Source organism: Photinus pyralis, unplaced genomic scaffold (assembly GCF_008802855.1).
Source record: "Photinus pyralis isolate 1611_PpyrPB1 unplaced genomic scaffold, Ppyr1.3 Ppyr1.4_LG10, whole genome shotgun sequence".
Classification (NCBI taxonomy): domain Eukaryota; kingdom Metazoa; phylum Arthropoda; class Insecta; order Coleoptera; family Lampyridae; genus Photinus; species Photinus pyralis.
The window spans coordinates 19,784,514-19,804,531 of record NW_022170250.1 but is presented as its reverse complement, the minus strand read 5'-3'; the positions used below and the strand labels follow the sequence as shown (position 1 = coordinate 19,804,531).

Below are 20,018 nucleotides of genomic sequence, written 5' to 3'. Positions count from 1 at the left end.
ATACACCAACCCTTATATTGTTCGGATTCTTTTGGGTGTTTTTGGACGCATTGGATTCTTGAAATTGTTTGGGTATTAATGATTTAAAAATTAGCGAGTGTCTTCACGATTCTTTTTGCATTCTGCACTATTCATATTTTTTGTAATCTTCATACTTTTCTCCGGATTCGTCCCTACCCTCGGATGCTTTCGATTGTCCATATTAACAAGTCAGATTCTCCATTTCCTCAGGTTTCATAAGGTTACAGCCTTTCATACTCATTAATTTCTTCACAGTCTTCATGGATTCTCCTGATTCTGTCTATTCTTTTGAATTTGCTGTGGTTGTGCGTATTTTTCGCATTTTTTCAGGTTTTCTAATTTGCCATTTCTGCAGATTCTTTACACAAATTATTGGGATATTTCTTTCTTCGTATCTTTTCATTTTTTTGATTATTTCCTTTCCAAGCTCTCTTTGAATTATTCCGATTCTTCGCATTTTAGCAATTTTGGTCGGTTTATTTCCCTTCTTCGGATTGTTACTTCTATTTTTGATATCCATCGGACTTTTCACTATCAACAAAACCAAAAAAATACGAATCAAGTTCTTCAAAATCAGATTGTGAACATTTTTCGTCTCTTCGGATGTTCCAAATTCTTCTTTTCGCTTTCTCAATTTCTTCACAACTATCAGATTCTTCAAAATCTTCAATTTTTTCTGATTATTGAGTTTCGAATTCCTCGATTTTTGGCAACTTTTGAAATTTTTTAGAATCTTATAACTCAAAGGACTTTTCCGTTACAATAGATTGTTCTGATTCTTCAACTTTCTTCAGATAAAAATCTACTTTCTTCACTTTGTCTGAGTTTTTGTGGTATTCTTTCATTTGCTGCATTTTTAATATAATCTGCGAATTTTCCTCGTTTCTCCTGATTTTTCTGTATCTTCGTTCGATGGGGTCAGAGCTGGGTAAAGCCCTCTTGAAAAGGGCTTGAAGCACCGAGCACTTTTATGTGATGAAAGAGCTTGAAATTACCAAGCACTTTCTAAGTACCGTAAACTCAGACAACTTGGGACAGTTTTCATATTCTGAGGGCCATATTACTGCTGAATGTTAATTTTTTGCGGTGGTGGGCGTGTTATTTTAATGGGTCTTCTCACACTGTTTAACATCGCCAAAGAGCATTTTGGCCAATTTTGATTTTTACGTATATATTAAAAAAAAAGTGGGTGTCCCAAGTTGTAACACAAAGTTGACATCTTGGGACAGGTATGTTTTTGCATAGAAAACTTCAATTTGTAGAACGTATATTCAACTTGGGACACGTTTATTGTTTTTAAAAAGAACAGAGAAAAAACAACAAATTTATTGTAATAAAATAAGAATATATTCTAAATAAAAGTGATTAATATTTGCGAATGAAACAAAAAAAATCCTCTAATTTCCAACAAACTTGTAACGGCCTCTCTGATTTAACAATTCGTTGTATGTCTAAACGGGAAAATGGGAAACCCCATTTTCCAGCTTGTATTATTTTTTCTACAATTATATTTTCATCTTTTTGAGTGAGTGCTGTTGGATGGCCGGGATCATTCATATTTTTCTGTTTAACTTTTCTGGCAATAGTTGATTTGGGGATGGAAAACTTCTCAGACGCATTTCTTATGGACAATTTTCCACTTTTCACTTCATCTATGGCTTTTTCCAACTGTTCATTGGAAAAGTTGCGGTAAGTCCTTGCTCCTACCTTTCTCCTTTTTGTATTATGAGAGCCAGGCATAGTGGCTAAAGCCTTAATGAAAGGAATGATTAATATATTAATCGGATCATATAGATAATACACGAGTTACAACTTGGGACATAAGGTGTGACATCTTGGGACGCTGTCCCATGTTGTAACCTATTGATCGCGATTAATTAAAAGTGAAAATTAACAAACTATCAAATTTAATAAAACAGTAAACTTGTGATTAACAGTAGCGCAAAACTTGAGATAATAAACATACTTACCCAAACAACAAATACCACAAATCGTTATCTAAATATAACCAAAGTTGTAATGACGTATTTTTTTTAGCTATTTAAATTAGAATCAAAAACAGGTAATTAACAATAAACCACCCGAAGTATAAACGTAAATAACGCGGTTTGCAAAAGCTGATACGTTGTAACGTAAAATCAGTTGCCAGTGAAACAGCTGATCTAAAAACCAAGGTGAGGAGTACTCCACTTCCGCAAATGCGCATGTTTGTCCCAAGTTGCCAGGGTGTCCCAAGTTGTCAGAGTTTACGGTAATTGAAAATACAAAGCACCAAGCCCTTGGAAAGTGCTTGAAGCCATTTAAAGTGCTTGAAGCCATTAAAAGTGCCTGAATCACAGTAATTGACAATATAAATATAAACAATATAAAGCACCTTTCATATTACTGGAAACCAGGGTTTCTAGTCTATAACTTTTGATTGAGACGTCTGATCGAAAAAGTACGAATTGATTTGGATTCTACGCACCCAAATTAATAAGAAAAAGTGTTTTCCCGAGAAATTTTGGTGTAGTCGATTTTTGGTAAAAATGGAAGGTTTATACACTGCCTTTTTTTGAGCCCCAAAAAAAAATTGTCTCAGATCGACCCGGAAAAAAAATTTTCTTATAGAATGTGGCCTGTAGAATCCATAATTTCAAACAGTTCCAAGATTGGGCTACTAGTTTAAAAGTTACAGCCCTTTGAATTTTCTTTCGAAATTGGTTTCTAGTCTATAACTTTTGATTGAGAAGTCTGATCCAAAAAGTACGAATTGTTTTGGATTCTACGCACCAAAATTAATAAGAAAAAGTGTTTTCCCGAGAAATTTTGGTGTAGTCGATTTTTGGTAAAAAAAGAAGGTTATACACTGCCGTTTTTTGAGCCCCGAAAAAAAATTGTCTCAGATCGACCCGGAAAAAAAATTTTCTTATAGAATGTGGCCTGTAGAATCCATAATTTCAAACATTTCCAAGATTGGGCTACTAGTTCAAAAGTTACAGCCCTTTGAATTTTCTTTCGAAATTGGTTTCTAGTCTATAACTTTTGATTGAGAAGTCTGATCGAAAAAGTACGAATTGTTTTGGATTCTACGCACCAAAATTAATAAGAAAAAGTGTTTTCCCGAGAAATTTTGGTGTAGTCGAATTTTGGTAAAAAAGGAAGGTTATACACTGCCTTTTTTTGAGCCCCGAAAAAAAAATTGTCTCAGATCGACCCGGAAAAAAAATTATGTTATCAAAAATCTCTAAACCTTCCCCATATAGTTTTATTCGTTGAAGTTTTTAAAAATAACAGCGACTATAGTTTCGGCGTACTGCCATCATCAGGCGATGTGAAAGTTAACAGGAAAACGGTAAATTACAAACGTTGAAGACGGATAAGACGAACATGTTGTTTTTTAATTATAAACTGGCCGAAGCCAAGTGAAAAACCTGAAGGGTGGTTAAAACGGAAAGGTTGTCCTAAGTTTCAAGACGAATTAATTATCAAGCCTTGTTAAGACAACCAACCGGGGGGTTGAATTTTTACATTAAAGTTGAAATTTGGGTTAACACATTTCAAAAGAACGGGGGGGAATCTACCGAATTGTCAATCATTTCGAGACATGCCGTCTGCATGATCTCGAATTTAAACTTTACTTAAATAATTTAAATATGTAGTCATCTTAATAGTTTCAATACTTTTATAAGTTTAATTTTTCCCCCCCGTTCTTTTGAAATGTGTTAACCCAAATTTCAACTTTAATGTAAAAATTCAACCCCCCGGTTGGTTGTCTTAACAAGGCTTGATAATTAATTCGTCTTGAAACTTAGGACAACCTTTCCGTTTTAACCACCCTTCAGGTTCTTCACTTGGCTTCGGCCAGTTTATAATTAAAAAAAACAACATGTTCGTCTTATCCGTCTTCAACGTTTGTAATTTACCGTTTTCCTGTTAACTTTCACATCGCCTGATGATGGCAGTACGCCGAAACTATAGTCGCTGTTATTTTTAAAAAAACTTCAACGAATAAAACTATATGGGGAAGGTTTAGAGATTTTTGATAACATAATATATTTCAACCCCCATTTTCGGAGAACGATGGATCCAACTCAAAAAAAAAAAAAAAAAAAAAAAACTTCTCATCACCGTCGTCGTGACAGTCTGATGGCTTCAAAAATTTAGCCAGAGAAAATTTAAGTTTTTTTGCTTCAGTTTCTTTTTCTGCTCTCTTTTTCCTGTACTGGCTACCAGAGAGACGTTTTCTACTACCGTCCATGATTGAACTTGCACAAAACAGATATTTTCGAAATAGCACGAAACACTATGGTTAGTAAGTGGGTTTATGCAACCTTACTTAACTGAATTTATCATTAACCGACGGGCGACGGTTAACACACGGAATGACGGAAACTACACAGTACGCGTACCTACACTATAATAGGTAAGGTATACAATAACTAAGCTAAACTTATTTAAAAAAGAAAGAAAATGCGTATACACTTCTACAAAATACGAACATACAATTATCACCTGACTCAACGGCACATATGGATATGAACTGTAATGTAACAGACTGCGATTAAAAGTAAAAGTGCAACAAACTGCGGAAACCCGAACTCGGCTAATCATCAGTCAAAGTCAGCAGTCTGTGCTAACGCTATCAGTCTGCTGAATGTTGTGGATTTTCTGGTCGCGTCGCATGAACGTGAACCTTTGCATTGTTATTCTTTTCTTTTTGCACTTATTTAATCATTTCTACAGTTTTGGTTTTTGTCGCTCTTGTTCCTGGCTTTTTGATCATATTAAAACACTACAATTTATTATTTATTCAATTTCAAACAAATTTGCCGCCCCAAATATTAAAATACTACAGGTAATTTATTATTTCTTCAATTTCAAAAATTGGTTTTCCCTTAAAATTTGCCGCCCTGGGCAGCCGCTCGGTTCGCCCACCCCTGGGGCAGGCTCTGTGGATATGTAAGTCAACCGGTTGAGGGACAAGGTCTAGATCCGCCAAATATGGTCGTGGGGAGCGACTCATTCTATAGGACCACAAACGGTGTCGAAAGGTAGGGCATATGTGCGATTGCAGCGAGGGGCTCAGTTTGGGCGGTACATTTATGTTGCGAGGTGTGGCGGTCTGGGTCATTAGAGAAGGTCCTGTCGTGTGTCAAGGGGACAGATGTTCTGCTCGAGGTACGGGGTCTTGGGGAGGCAGTGAACACCAGAGTGCCGTCGGTGTACTTCGGGACACTGGGAGCCTCGGATCTTGAACAAAAAAGTCTCTCTAAATAAACCATGTCACTGTTTGATAATTGGTTTGTTTATCAAAAGTTATCGTTACTGTCGTTTTAGGTTTGCCTGCCCAAAAGACTTTCACTCTTTTCACGGGGTGTGTAAGGAAGCACTCGTTTTCCGCTTTGAAGTATACCGGCTTTGATGACCACCCATTATATATGGACGAATAATTGGGCGCTTCGTTACTAAGAAAACGGTAGCTTCTAAACTTATTCATTTTGTTTAGGAGTTATGAAGTTCTTGGTGTATCGTGTTACGCAATAGTTTATGTGCCGCGCTATTCACCACCCCTATTATTTGTTTGTTTGTGTCGTCTGTTACAGATTAGTAACAAGATGGCACTCAAGTACATATTGAGCAAATAAATGATGAAGGAGACCCTTTAGAGGTCAATCAGAGCTCGTAAAATTTCACAAGAGTGTCTTAAAGCTAAACGTGTGCTCCGAGAAAAGACTGATGAATTACAGAATCAGCATGATTTAATCTCAGATTCAATTTTCAGAATCACCGAGCGCAAGTCGTAGTCGGTGTTACAGCAAATACTTTAAAAAACAAGGAAATGGAACGGCATTCTTCACCTAGAACCACTCTTACGTTTCTGTTGATTTTTAAGAGTTCAAGGATTAGTGCTATTGAATATGAGCCGGATTCAAAATCTGGTTTCCGAATGCGAGCTGAGTGACAAAAAATGGTTTCGATTCGTTTAGGTATTTTTTCGGATGATACTATTACTTTGACGTCTGGTTGTTTTGTCCTTCTGCGAAATTATCTGCTGTGGCCCTTCGGGATGCTTAAACCTGCTAAAAGTATGATACGACTTTTATCTTTAGAAACCAGAGGGTAAGTAGGATTTCCTTCAATTGCCACACGTGGAAACAAGTGGGTGGTATGTAATTGGATAGTAAATTTAAATATTCATCATTAGTACCCGTATATATGAAATAAACTTCCATGCAAACCTGCGCTTTTCAATTTCGAACTTATATCAGATATCAGAGCGCCAATTTCTGAATAGTACACAGAAATTGTACTAATCCCTTAATTATATTCCGATTATTAGCACTAGCAGGATTTAGATACTCGGCAATATGGGATAAGGACTGTCAGTGATATACAACATAAACAAGTTCGCTTACCAAACACAATAACCCCATTCTATTTCGTAAAATAAGTTTGTTTTAGAAATTGTTCACGCTGTATAAACAGCGATAATATTATTGAAAACAAATACTTATTCCTATGCCCTGAAATATTTCGAACTAAGTTTCAATATTCTAAATTGTAAAATCAATTGTCGAAATTCAAAACACGAACAGGGTTATTTTGATGAGAAGCGGACATATACATATGACTTCGCAAACATTTAACACGTAATACTCATAATTGAACATTATTTAATAACATCACATCAAATTTAATAGTACAAAGTTTCCTTGGGCTTACTTGCAAGAAGCAAATACAGTTAAAACCTCACAGAGGTGATGATAATCGAGTTATTGTACCGTCTATGAGCAGAAATAATGAAGTTTTAAAGGTACGCATAAAAGTTAGCTAAATATGGCGTACTGCTTTGTTCGCATTTATTAAAATAATCTAATGATGTACCGTGATGAACTTTAGCTGCAAATAGCCGTGTAATACGGAAAATTTCAATTTTCATATGGATAATTTTCACTTTAAATATTTTACGGCAATTAACATACGCTAACAGATTAGGGTTTAATAAAAAGTAGCACATAGAAGAATTGCGTTGGCGATGATTGGTGAATTTCCGAAAAGGTCGACAAAAAATACATGTACGAATATTTGCACTTTTCATTCATAGACCGCACTGAATAATGTAATAAGCGTATGCCCACCGAGCAGATGAAAATTGAGGTTAAAAAAATCAACTATCGAGCTTTTAGCCTGCAATCGTCGTAGCTACCCCGTTTATTTAGCGTTCCTATAAGGTTAAACACGCGGTGTCTAAACGTACTATGTATATTTTTATTTAAGCTTTTTTCACCAACACTCTAAATTTCAACGTATACCTTTTTTTGAGACTAAAATGAACTTAAGTTAGTGAGAAAAAAGAGAGCAACCGCTAGGATTTTTATTCCATTCTAACTAATAGCTTCGTTTGCATCCTATGGAATAAAAAATGTCGACCATACCCCCAATGATTTTTCATTGTTTTCAAAACTGAGTCGTTTCTTAACGCATTACTAGAGTAAGTAGGTATAATAAAATTATGTAATAAAAAAATAATTATTCTATTTTAATATAATATGGATCAACGACACTTAAACTTGAATTGTAAAGTTAATATCTACAAACGACGTACATGAATAATGCGATCAAGCGACATTAGTAATAATTAAGTGGACCCTTGTAAGCGAACACAAAATAATTAAACAACATTGCAAGTTTCAGTGACATTGAGGAAAGTTGATGTACCTTAGACACATCTAATTAAATTTTCAGAGTAAAATTATCTTCCGATTACGTCGTTGTCTGAAAGATAAATCGATAAGGAAGACGTTGCGAACATTTTCCTGAAGCTCCACTATGGCTATATGGTGTCCTTCTCGTAACCAAAGGTGGGTTAATCTGATAGAACCCAGCTTAAATAAGATATACTATTAACTACGAAGTAAGGGTAGATTGGAATTCTATCGTTAATAATTCGTGAATGTGGAACTTGTTAATTCACTAGTTGCACACTACAACGTAATACGTTATTGATTTTACAACCATCTTTCTATAACGATTTTTGGCTCACGTTGTGTAATGTTAGAAACTAATTTACAAATTACCAAATATTTGCTAGAATTTCCATCCAGCGGCAACTTTAATTACTGCTAATATTAATTACTACACACACGGAAATGCGTTGTAGATTAAGAATTATGAATTATTAGTGGTACGGATGTAATCTACAACACGCGGTAGGATGGAAGGTATCTTTTAGTATTCAGCTTACCGCAACAATTATAGTTTTAAGAGAAAATAAGCGGCATAAATATGCAAAATGAATGCTAAAAACTCCATAAACTCTCTAAAAGGCTACTGCTAGCTAAAGTAATAAAGTTCCAGTAGTGGTTCTTTTAACGTAATTGCCATATTAAATCCTTGGATGTGTACTTGAAGATAATTAAATTTGTTCATTGAGAGTATTAGTAAACTTGTAAGAAATTGCGAATCAGATGTAGATCTATTTGTATTTGCAGTAGTAGAGTCCATTTGTTAAAACTGCTACTAAAAGACGAAAAGATGTAATGTCTGTAATAATTAATGATTGAAAAGCGAATTTTGCTTTTTTCACGTATTGGGGTGTCCCATATATCTAGGTAAAATAAGCATTGTTACAATAACTATTTAACTAAAAGAATATCCGTAAGCAACAGTTACAGGGGTAGATTGACTACTAAGGCCGGAATTCACCAACTTCCAAAACTCCGATTTGATATTTTAAACGCGGTTTTCGCTAAAAACGGAATTCACCATCCGCCAAATCCTCTGTTTGCTCGTAAAACTACGTTTACGTGTAACTGAGCATTTATCGAGAGTTTTAGAGCGAAAACCTAGTTTCGTAGACAAATGACATGTTTATAAATTTTGACAATTCTACAATGAACCCTGCTAGGCGTCGAATATTTGCTATGGTGTTTGACGACAGTGATAGTGAAGACGAATTCCTCGTCCGCCGACCAAGATGGATTCGAGAAAGAGAGGATCACATTCATACATTGGATGATTTGGATTTTATAACCAGGTATCATGTGTCCAAACAAACGACTTTAAATGTTTTGCAACAAATTGAGGACCATCTTGAGTATGAAACAGACAAGTAAGTAGGTACATACATATTTGTATAAATATGTATGTGTATACAATTCATATAATAATTACTTTCAGAAATTTCTCTATCTCTCCGATTAATCAATTATTGTGTGCACTGCGGTTCTATGCCACCGGAAGTTTCCAAGTAACTGTTGGTGACTTGGGTGGCTTCAGCCAGCCAACGGCACATAGAATAATTCATAAAGTGAGTAATGCCATTGCCCTATTGAGACCCAGACACGCTTTCTTTCCCGAGACAGACGATCAACTTTTAAAAACACAAACAACTTTCTATCGGAAAGCCAGATTCCCCAAAGTTGTTGGGGCAATTGACTGCACTCATGTTAGACTCGCGAAGTCTCCAGGTAAGAACTGGTATCTAATATAGGTTCATGTGGTTTGATAAGTTATTTTTTTAGGTGGTGACAATGCTAAAATGTACAGAAATAGGAAGGGTTACTTCTCCCTTAATGTACAGGCCATATGCAATGCAAATTTGGAATTTATGGACATTGTTGCAAGATGGCCTGGTAGCACCCATGATTCCTATATATTTAATAATTGTTCTCGGAGAGCCATGTTTGAACAAGGGAGATATGGAGATGCTGTGCTTGTGGGGGACAGCGGCTATGCATGTAATCGTTACATGATGACCCCTCTTGATAACTGTTACACTGCTGCTGAAAATCTTTATAATGAATCGCAAATCCGCACAAGAAACCCAATTGAGCGCTTGTTTGGGGTATGGAAGAGACGGTTCCCAGTCACAGCTGTCGGATTACGGGTTTCTGTCCCAAATTGTTTCGCTATTATAGTAGCCACAATTGTTCTCCACAATATAGCTGTCGGAGCAGGAGAGCAAGTACCACATGATGATGATGAGCTTCATCTTCCAGCTCCATGGGATGTTCTCCTGGCTCAGGGGCAGATGGGTAATGATCCCCAAGTACAGGCTGCGCCTAGAAGAGAAAACCCGAACCACCGCTGGCGTCGTGCCATTATTGACAACTACTTTACTATGTGAGTAAATAATAAAGTAAATAATAATATGTTATTAATATTTTTTTTAGATTAACTCAGCAGGAGTTGTACGATAGACAACAAGAAGCAGAAAGGGCAAGGCAGGAAGAAATACCACAGGCTGTTACAGGAGGGGCAGCATTGTATAACATTTAAATTAAACGTTTTTAGTTTTATTGTTTACTATTTTTTATTTCTTCTTGAAGCTTTTCCAGCTTCATCTCTTCCTGAAGGGTCTTCAACTGCAGATGCCTCAACTTTTCTTCTTCCTGCTTTAATTTTAGTTTCTCCTGTTGTTCCTGGAGGAGGAGAATCCGCATTGTAACCTCGTGCTCTTTAGATGCCTGTTCTGAAGTTCCGCATAAAGTTTTTAACTTTGCATGGGCTAGCTGCTCGGCTTCGGTTTCCTTTAAAAAGGGCCGTCGTCGATTTGACCTAAGGAAGAGAGGTAGGTACGTACAGTCTATTCCGTACATAAATAACGTATTAAGAGTATTCTGTTGGTTCTAATGGTTAAAATAAAAAAAATATTTTTGTCATTTTGAACAAACCTTTCTCTATTAATATGCCTAGTTCCACTGGAACCGCTTGATGGTTGTGGAGCGGTGGAAGTGGATTGAAGGATATTGGGTTTTGGAGTCCTAAGCATGGAAGGAGTATAGGAGCTCCAATCTCCTGTTAATTCCACTTCCACAGGTGTGTTCTCTTCCACCAAAAACTAAAAGAAAAGATTACAACAATTCACTTATTGCTGCCAGAGTGTGCGTACCACATTAGAGAGATCATCACTATCAACATTGTTCTCGTCAATTCTCTCCTTAATTTCAGTTAAACCTTCACTGAGAACATCTGCAATCACAATAAAGGGATAGGTACCAAAAGTAATGAAATCAAAAAAGCAGTCCCACCTCTTCCAACACTGTCCGAGTCTAGACCATTGTCGATACCTTGCACTACGGGCCGTAACATTGTTAATATCTTTTGAATTGCGACGTCTTCCTTCTCGGGTGTAGGTGGAGGTCCGCCGCCTGCAAACAAATGTTATTTTCATCACATTACAAACACAGTAAGTGTTGGAAGTAAATTGGCTTACCTGTTGCAAGCCGGTTTTGGTTTTCTTTGGTTATTATGTTTTTAGCCTTTTTTTTTCATATTTTCCCAGGCAGTTCGTAACGTCTGGGCCTCTCGTGGAATGTAGATGGCCCTTGCGTTATACTCATCCGCAATTTGTCCCCAACGTTGAACTTTTGCTCTAGATGAACTGGCGTCTGTCTTTTTGCATTCAACAACGTTGAAGTATTTCTCCACCAGTTCTACTGAATACAACCTCTCCGCAGGCTGAAAGATTGTCACCCTCTTCTTCTTACACAAAGATTCACCATCACATAATTTTGGGTTTGCCATTACAAAAGCTTGATGATAAATAACAGAGGTATAAATAATCGCGCGTTCACTTCTAGGTTAGATTCTGTCATCAGCTATTGCGATTGCTGTATGTTTCCCCTGTTGCCAAACAGCGCACCTTACTAGAAAGCAGTTTTACAAAACCAAGTTTTGCGGACCCAGTTGTTACGCAAAACGAAGTTTTCAAGAACGGAGGTTTCAGAATGTTTGGTGAATTCCGGCCTAAGGCAGGGGGCGCATGCTAAACCTGTTTAAGTAACAAAACCATTGATTATTATCTTAAATTCATTTTGCATCGCTTTGCCTATGACCTATCGCAAACGCTGTCTGTACGTCCGCCCGAGTGCTTACCCAGGTAATTCTAATTTCATAAGACTTGGGTAAATTGTTATACAGTGTGATTGAAAATACACGTTTATCTTATACAAATTATGTATTCGATAATACTTATAGTGCTTAAAACATAAAATATTTCGCTTCTGCTAATGATTTGTAATTGAACTATACAGTTGTTATAAAATTCTGCTTTAAGACATAATATTATAAAATAGTGTTATAAAAGCAGAATATTGACAACATTGCTTCAGTTAAGAAAACGGTCCTATAGGATAATTATAAAGATATTTTGTAAATATCGTGTTTCCCAATTATATGGATACAAGAAGTTAAAGAAACTAAAATATAAGTGTGTATAGGTATGTTTATATGACAGAGTTATAAAATTATTCCGTAAAATTATTATATGGTATTATTGTTTTTTAGCCATACATTTAGAGAAAGAATGCTTATGCATCTATTAGGCTGCTAAGAAATATTATTGTCTTTCGATGTTTAAAGGAATTTGCGCATCATGATACTCACCTGGCTATATGCAAAGCGTTAATAGGTAGGGGGAAGGTCCACAGTGGCGCAAACCTAAGGTTTTCAGTAAAAATTTCAAAAAAAAACTATTTGAAAATTATATTTTTATTTATGAATTAGGCAAGCAATCGAACTTTAAAATAAAGCTAAATTAACAAAGAGTCGTTAAATCCCAAAAAGACACAAAACCTTCCCTCGTACTAATTTATAAACAAATTAGGGATCTGAGTTAAACACAGTTTAAAAAAAGGAAATCCTTATTTAGATTTAAAATCTCATTCAGGGAGTGTTGAGGCCTTTCTTTATAGTGGTGGTAGATCCCTTCATTTCGAGAAAATCGAGCTTAAGGCTTTTATTACAAAAGTGTGAAATCTCGAAGACTTCTTTATTAAATGAATGCCCTGAACTTAGGATATGGTGTGCGAAAGAGGATTTTTGGCTGTGGGTTGAGAGGTTTAGATTATTGATTTTGATTAAGAAAATGTGTTCCGAAAACCGGGTTTTGAAAGGACGACCCGTTTGTCCAACATAAACTGCTGAACAATCTCTACACACTAGTTTATAAACCCCTGACCTCGATAAGGGGGGATCTCATTTTTGGTTTTGACTAAAATTTCAGGTTATTTTTAACCGAAAAAGGGACTGTAACATTGAGGGGACGGAGCAATCGAGCAATGACTTCGGAAAAGGTGCCAATATAAGGTAAGGAAACATATATTTTGGGAGCTTCTCTAGTCTGAGAAAAGGAAGAAACTAACGAGAGTAATATATATTCTTCGAATTGGAAAGAACACGAGACATACACCTCTTTTTATATATGACAGATTTCTTTATTTCTTATTGAACATAAAAACCATAGTAACTATTTCACAACCCACTACTAATTACTATTAATATACAACAGACAGGTTGTTTTTTTATCATCATCCTTTGGTATAACTTATTAATAAGCTTGGTAGGGTAACTATTAGCATTAGCAATTTGGAAGACAATGTTACGCTCTCTCGAATAGTAGGGTTCCGTGAGGTCTAGGCTTAGGAGTCTGTGGAAGAAAAACCGAAAAGCAGCTAGTTTATGGGATAGGGGGCGACAAGAATGGAAAGGGATAACTTGATCGGTAGTGGTGGGTTTTCTATAAACGCCGATTTCGATATTAGAAATACCTCTCGTCAATGTCAGGTCTAGAAAATTGAGAGATCTAAATCTCAAAGTAAATTTTAAATTCTGGTGGAGATTATCAAGGATCTGGAAACAAGCATCTAAATCTGCCCTGTTACCTCTGAAGATCACGAGATCGACATATCTCTCATAGAAAAGGAAATGGGTTTTTATAGGGTCCAATAGGAAAAGTTTGGTTTCGAGGTTTCAAAAAAACTTCAGCTAATAAAGGAGATAGATTACTCACCATAGGCAGTGCAGTAGTTTGGATGTAATAGTTATTATTAAACAAGAAGTAGTTTTGTTCAGAACAAAGTTTGAGAGATACAGAGATAAAGGAGCATATGTGGTCTGGTAATAAGGAATTGGTGATGTTTTCATCTATCAATTTGTAAACAGCCTGAAAAAGGGATGCTGGGGAATAAGTTCACGATATCAAAGGATATGAGGATATCTGAGTCATGAAGCTGGAAGTGTTTAAGCTCTTTGGCAAGTGAGATCGAATTTTTAGTGGCATTAGGAAATTGAAAATTTAAATTGTTCCTTAGTGTGGAGTTAAGCCAGCTGGTTATCTTAGACACTGAGGTATTAGTGAAGGAAACTATGGGTCTCATAGGGTAACCGGATTTGTGAATCTTTGGAAGTGCGTATAGTCTCGGAACTGAAGGATTCATATTAGTTAAACTTTGGTAAGTGATCTTAAAATGTTCAAATAAAAGAGTTTTATGACTCACAAAGAATTTTCTGACTTTTTTATGGAAGGCTTCATTGTTTACTGTGGATTGTTTGAATCCATCAGAGTCAAGAAAAGTCTCAACCCCTGATATGTAGCCTGTTTTATTCATGATGACAAGGGCGTTCCCTTTGTCAGCTTTAGTCACGATCAAGTTATCTTCCTTGATTTTTTTCCCAAGTGAGTGAATAGTTTTATGATGAAATTGTTAAAATTCTTAAGCTTATTTTGGCACATGGCCGTTAGGTGTTGTTGGTGGACCTTATTATCTACTTTATGAATAATTCTAATTCTGTTCTGAAATTATCTAAAAAATTGTTTCGTTCAAATTCCCTGGGTTAAACTTAAGACCTTGTTTTAGAATGAGTTCTTCATCTCCTTTAAAATTAGTGTTAGATAAATTCAAGACCTTATCGTGAAAATTGTGTGTCCTCTTACCTATTGGATGATTTAAGATTTCTTAAGTTATGTAACTTTTCATGCAGAATATCAAAGAGAGACATCAAAGACCTCCACCTCATCTTTGACCTTGGATAATAAGTGATCTAATTCCCAATTATGTAGGCATCTATGTAGTGCAAGGTGAATACCGTATAGTTTCCAGGTCTAGTTCATTTGTTCGTTTATACCAGCGTTGAATTTCAGCCAGATGCGTTACCCTTTGTAGATTGCATGTAAGGCGCTTGACGATTGGCTTCTGGTTTTTAGGTGGATATACTTCGGGATGAGATTTTAAATTAACAAAGATGCAACTTCTACATAACAATAATTCAAAAACATAAATTAAAGTACAGTGAAAATCAACGCTGCCTTAGAAAGTGGCACGGAGTACCAGACTTTCACTTCGAAACCCTATTGTCGCAAGGTTTAAAAACATATAACACCGATCACATATGTAAGCGTCTGAACATTCTGGAATGTCAGCGCAGGCTTCGTGAGCCCACCCTTGGCAGCCCGAGCACTGTATCTAGTCTTCGTCGTAGGTCTCTAAGCAGTGTTTGAAATGCTTCAATTAAAGCCTGGTTTTTCTGTTCTTTCCCTCGATCTTTGTATCGACTTAAATCGCCCGTTTAAAACTACTAGTTTTTCGGTTATTAACCATATAATAAAAAAGACGTACAATTACACGTAGAATTCAAAAATGCATTCAAATACAAGGGGTTCTATTAAAAAAAAAGGTACCATTTTGGCGCCCTACTTTGTGGGTGCACCCTGTATAATTCCAAATATTTTTAAAATGTGGAGAATATTCAACCATATCATAATAAAAAGCACTCTATCAAAAAATCTTATCTTCAAGGCATTAAGTTACTCCCCGCAATCGTTGACTCACTCTGTACATTTCCCGTAATGATTTGACGTATCACATTAGAGTCAGAAATCCGGGATTATTCCCACAAAGTACCCGAATCCCGAATCAAGGGGATATTAATGACTTAATACGAGATCTCGATTTATCAATATCAAAATGGCTAACGCCGAGAATTTCACCATGTTTCTGACTGTTGGTGTAAAGCAGTTGTTCTGGTTATGCCAATGCCCATAGTTCCACAGGTACTCCGAACTTGCTAAAAAATTGAATGTATAACGATCCTTAATTACAATGATTTATTACAGTAAATTATTATTGATCACTTATTTGCACTCCAATTTATAACATGTCAATTATCTAGGTATAACATACAACAGCAGATTTCACTATTTATCACTTCGGCATCGATGTTCCAATTGAAATTAAAAACAATTCAATTTGCTGATATAGCATTCCTTATCTCCGGCGACTACTTCTTTATCGACTTGATGGCCCTTGTCATGGCTCTAGAAAATTGTATACAGTATAAAACTAACGCGTTCTAGCATGGAACATCCTCACCTTATTGTATTGTTAATCCATTAAGCAAAAGAAATTCTCAATTATTTTAAATTAACCAATATGGACCGAATAAATGAAGAAAGGCACATTTTCGATTTTCGGCACAGCGTGTGGTTAATTAAAACCTTATTAGTCTGTCAGATCGTCAAGTAATCTATTTTTTTTTCATTCACGCGTAAAATGTATAAAGACGTAATTATGCAGACCTTAACTATATTATGAGTATCGCTTGGAACTTCTAAGGAGATTAATTTTACAATATCTCTTCATCCGCAGCAATTGCATAATTGGTTTAATTAAACTTCTTAAGAGATTGATATAATTACGTTAACTGGAGTTAAAGCGACGTTATAGAAAATCTGCATTTTATTTTAACTGAATTCAAGTTGATTATAACGGTAATTGTTGTAATTACTATCGACATAATTACTTGAGGTACGTTATAAGCGCTTTGATATTTGAACGTTGTAAACTTTTTTGTTTGGCGCAACATTCTGCTGAGGCGTCATTAACACAAAAATGATTAAATTTGCTGGTTGGACATGCCTATAAAAATAATAGGTTCTGCTTAGTTGCATCTAGTTACCATTTTGAAGTGCCTATATCTACTGCATTATAGTTTATCGTTACGCTTCGCTTGTTGAGTGCATGGTTGTATGTAGAAACAAGCCATTCTTTGTTTAGACAAGGGTAGATTTGGGATTCAGCAAAATAACGACGATCACTACATTTTATTGATTATATGTATTTGTTTGGACGTGCTGCGATGCACAACAACGTTCACTCCATGGATTGCAATACATAGTAAATTGTAGTGATCTAGGGTACAATAATTTGATGCGAATATAAGAGTCGATGGGATCGAGAGATATAGAGTATAGCTGCTTCTAGTTAGAAAAGTCGCAAGGGTGAGTACTTTTTCCGATGGATTGTAGAAATTTATGCATGTGCAACATGAAAGGGTGAGCTATGGTCCAACAATTTTATCTGTAATTTGACACAGTAATTTGGCTGTAAGCGGCGCTTAACCGCAAATCCGTGATTGTATACGTTTCAACCGTAATGCATAAAATTGTGTATAATTTACAGATAAAGCTGAAATTACGTTGAAGTATGTGTATGCGTAGAAATAATCTGAAAAATTCGGACTAAGGACAATATTAATTTCACAAACATAATAAAACATAATTTTTTTATAGCGTTTTTGTCATGTATATATGTACAATTCTCCCCCTTGGCCATTCTGATGATTTAGTCCCACCACCTAAATCAATTACCTCTGTCATTGGGAACAAGCGCTCATGCTAGTCCTTGTAATGGCAAACCTTACGAAAAAAGAAAATGCTAGCGCGAGGGTTAGTCATTTCTCCGACGCATTTGACTACAGGGATTCGGGACGCGAGGTGGTATAGGCACTGCAGAGGTCCTTCGCCCAGAGAATCGGATAAAGTTTAGGAATGGAACGGAAGGGATTGATATTGACCTAACGGGGAAAGTGGTCATTATGTTGTATACATTTGCGTACATGTTTGTACGCTCGGCGAGGACTATTTGAGGGTCCAGGTGGAGGGGAACTGCATTTATAGCGTGTATTTCTCATCAAACGACACGGTGGGTCAGTTTGAAAAGACTAGACAACTTAGCTAGATCCTGTATCATTAACCCACCTGTCCCTGCTTGGGCGCCAATTCTGTAGGAGACTCTGGGGTACGACTGCAGCTACCCGAGTGTCCACCAAAAACCATTACTTCTGCGGTAAGAATATAGGTAATTATTGATCCAAGCAAAAGGAAAACCCAACGAGTCCATGTAAAAGACGTGACACCAGTTGTGGATCCCCACCAAGTTGATAACGTCCAGGTACATGGAGGGGAAAACAACCTACAAGAGCCGGAGCAGGAGCAGTTTAGCAAGTATGGCTCCTGTAGCAAGACGAGTGAAAAGCAAGAAAGTTCGGGTGTGCCCATGGATGCCAGGAAGGTTCCAGGCAACGGATACGGGACCTAAGGTGGTGCTATCGAGAAAACCCATAAAGACATACTCTTCTTCAATTACGAAGCAGGTGGAAAGCTTGACCAGCCGGATGGAGAGGTTATTTGGCAGTCCGGATGTCCTGGAGTTGAGGCCTGCAGCAAAAACACCATCGCCATTATGATTGGTCTATGTCCTTCACCGATGGTGACAACAGGGGAGAGTCCAGCAGGTGCCATGGAAATACTCCCCCAATTGGATTCAAATTGGTTAGAGGAGTGTCTGGATCAGGGTATAGCTGCAATACTACCATCACCACCCGCAGAGTTGGTGCGTATATGCGAAGAGGTCGCTCCCTTCATAGGAGATGCGAATAACCTAGGGATACCAGAAGGAGCGGAACTCAAGGACTACGTACCCAAAGCAAACAATAGCCAGCTCGAAGGAATTCCACCATTGACCCGGAAACAGCGGCGCAATCGAAGAAGAATTTCCATTCCTGTAGGAAATGGACAGTTCGTGCGGATAACTCGCCGAGAAGCCGAGACATGGCGTAGGTCGTTTTAACCAGGATCCGTTTCCCACGGGGAGGGATGATATGTAAGATAACAATGTACCCGTGATTTTATTTATGGAGCGTGTAAACGATTCTTTACGTTGTCATCACTAGATGTGTACTAGAACTAACCATAACAAATGATAACAAATTGTCATTTCCACTTCCTATTCTTATCCGTAATCATGGCTGTATAAAAGAAGAACAACGGATCACCAGGGCTGAACTAGTGGACCGACGAGATTGCCCAGCAACGCAAGGCGTGCATTACGGCAAGGAGGAGGTTCCAACACCAAAGAATCGGTTGAAGTGACCCGATCGGCGTCATCAAAAGGGGATATTGAAAAGGATTGTGTGACGAACTAGACAAAGACGGAGGGGGCGGGGGGTGTAAGATTACTGCAAGAACGACGGCGGTGGGAGAGAATAACGCAACTTTCGACGCTACGATAAGGAAACTTTTCCACAACCGTTTGAGGCGACTTGATGGTGACCAACGAAGCGCAGGAACCAAAGTCAATGAAGGTTCAGGAAATAGTAGCTTCTGCCAACTAGCTGCTGGTAAATAAAGCAACGGGCCCGAACAATATCCCTGCGGTGGTGGTTAAAATTTTGACTAAGACCGAACCTAGGATTAGGAAAGAAGTGTTAGGCAAGGTTCTGGATACATGGGTGTACCCAGAAAAATTAGACTCAAGCTTGTTAGTCCTGATTCCCAAGAAGGAGCTGACCTTGAGGCCTATCAGTTTGTTGGACTTCGCCGGAAAGATTTTCGAAAAGATAATTAAATTAAAACTGGAACAGACAACATCCATCCCCCAAACAGATGAAGAGATTTTTGAGGGGGCGATCAACGATTCCAAGAGATGAAGCAGACAAGCGAAGGGATGTGGGCACGTATCTTCCACAGTGTTCGGTCCTAGGACGTAGTGCTCGAGTCTACAAGCGAGATAGACGAAGTTGGGGTAATAGCTTTTGCCATTGACCTGCGGATAGTTCGTAATAGGAAATTGGACTCGGCAATTACCAACCTTATTACCAAGAGGAAGCGGGTAACCGAGTAAATGGCTGCATGATCAATCGCAGTCTGGTGCCAGAAAGGACAGTGTAGCAACCTTGACGGGCAGAAGAAGACGGCCACAAGCAATATCCAAATTTGGCCAGGGCAATTAGGGCTCGGACGACTAGACACTACGGTGGATTTGAGTGTGAATCGGCTGATTCCCTGTATAGAAGATTGGAATGGCCAGCATGGGGAAATGAGTTATTACCTCAACCAAATCCTCTACGGACACGGAGAACGGGGACGGGATGTGTTTTGATTGTGTCAACTT

General features: G+C 37.3%; 1 protein-coding gene and 1 long non-coding RNA gene across 3 annotated transcripts in view; both read right to left on the bottom strand.

The window, feature by feature from the left end:
• The window catches only part of LOC116161281 (synaptotagmin-7), a 650,310-nt gene that overhangs the window by 522,647 nt on the left and 107,645 nt on the right, over positions 1–20,018 (bottom strand). The window lies entirely within an intron of this gene.
• LOC116161303 lies at positions 1,332–2,269 on the bottom strand. Its single transcript, XR_004143391.1, has 2 exons — positions 1,992–2,269; positions 1,332–1,773 (listed from the first exon to the last, which is right to left on the bottom strand). It is a non-coding gene; the product is annotated as an uncharacterized LOC116161303 (long non-coding RNA).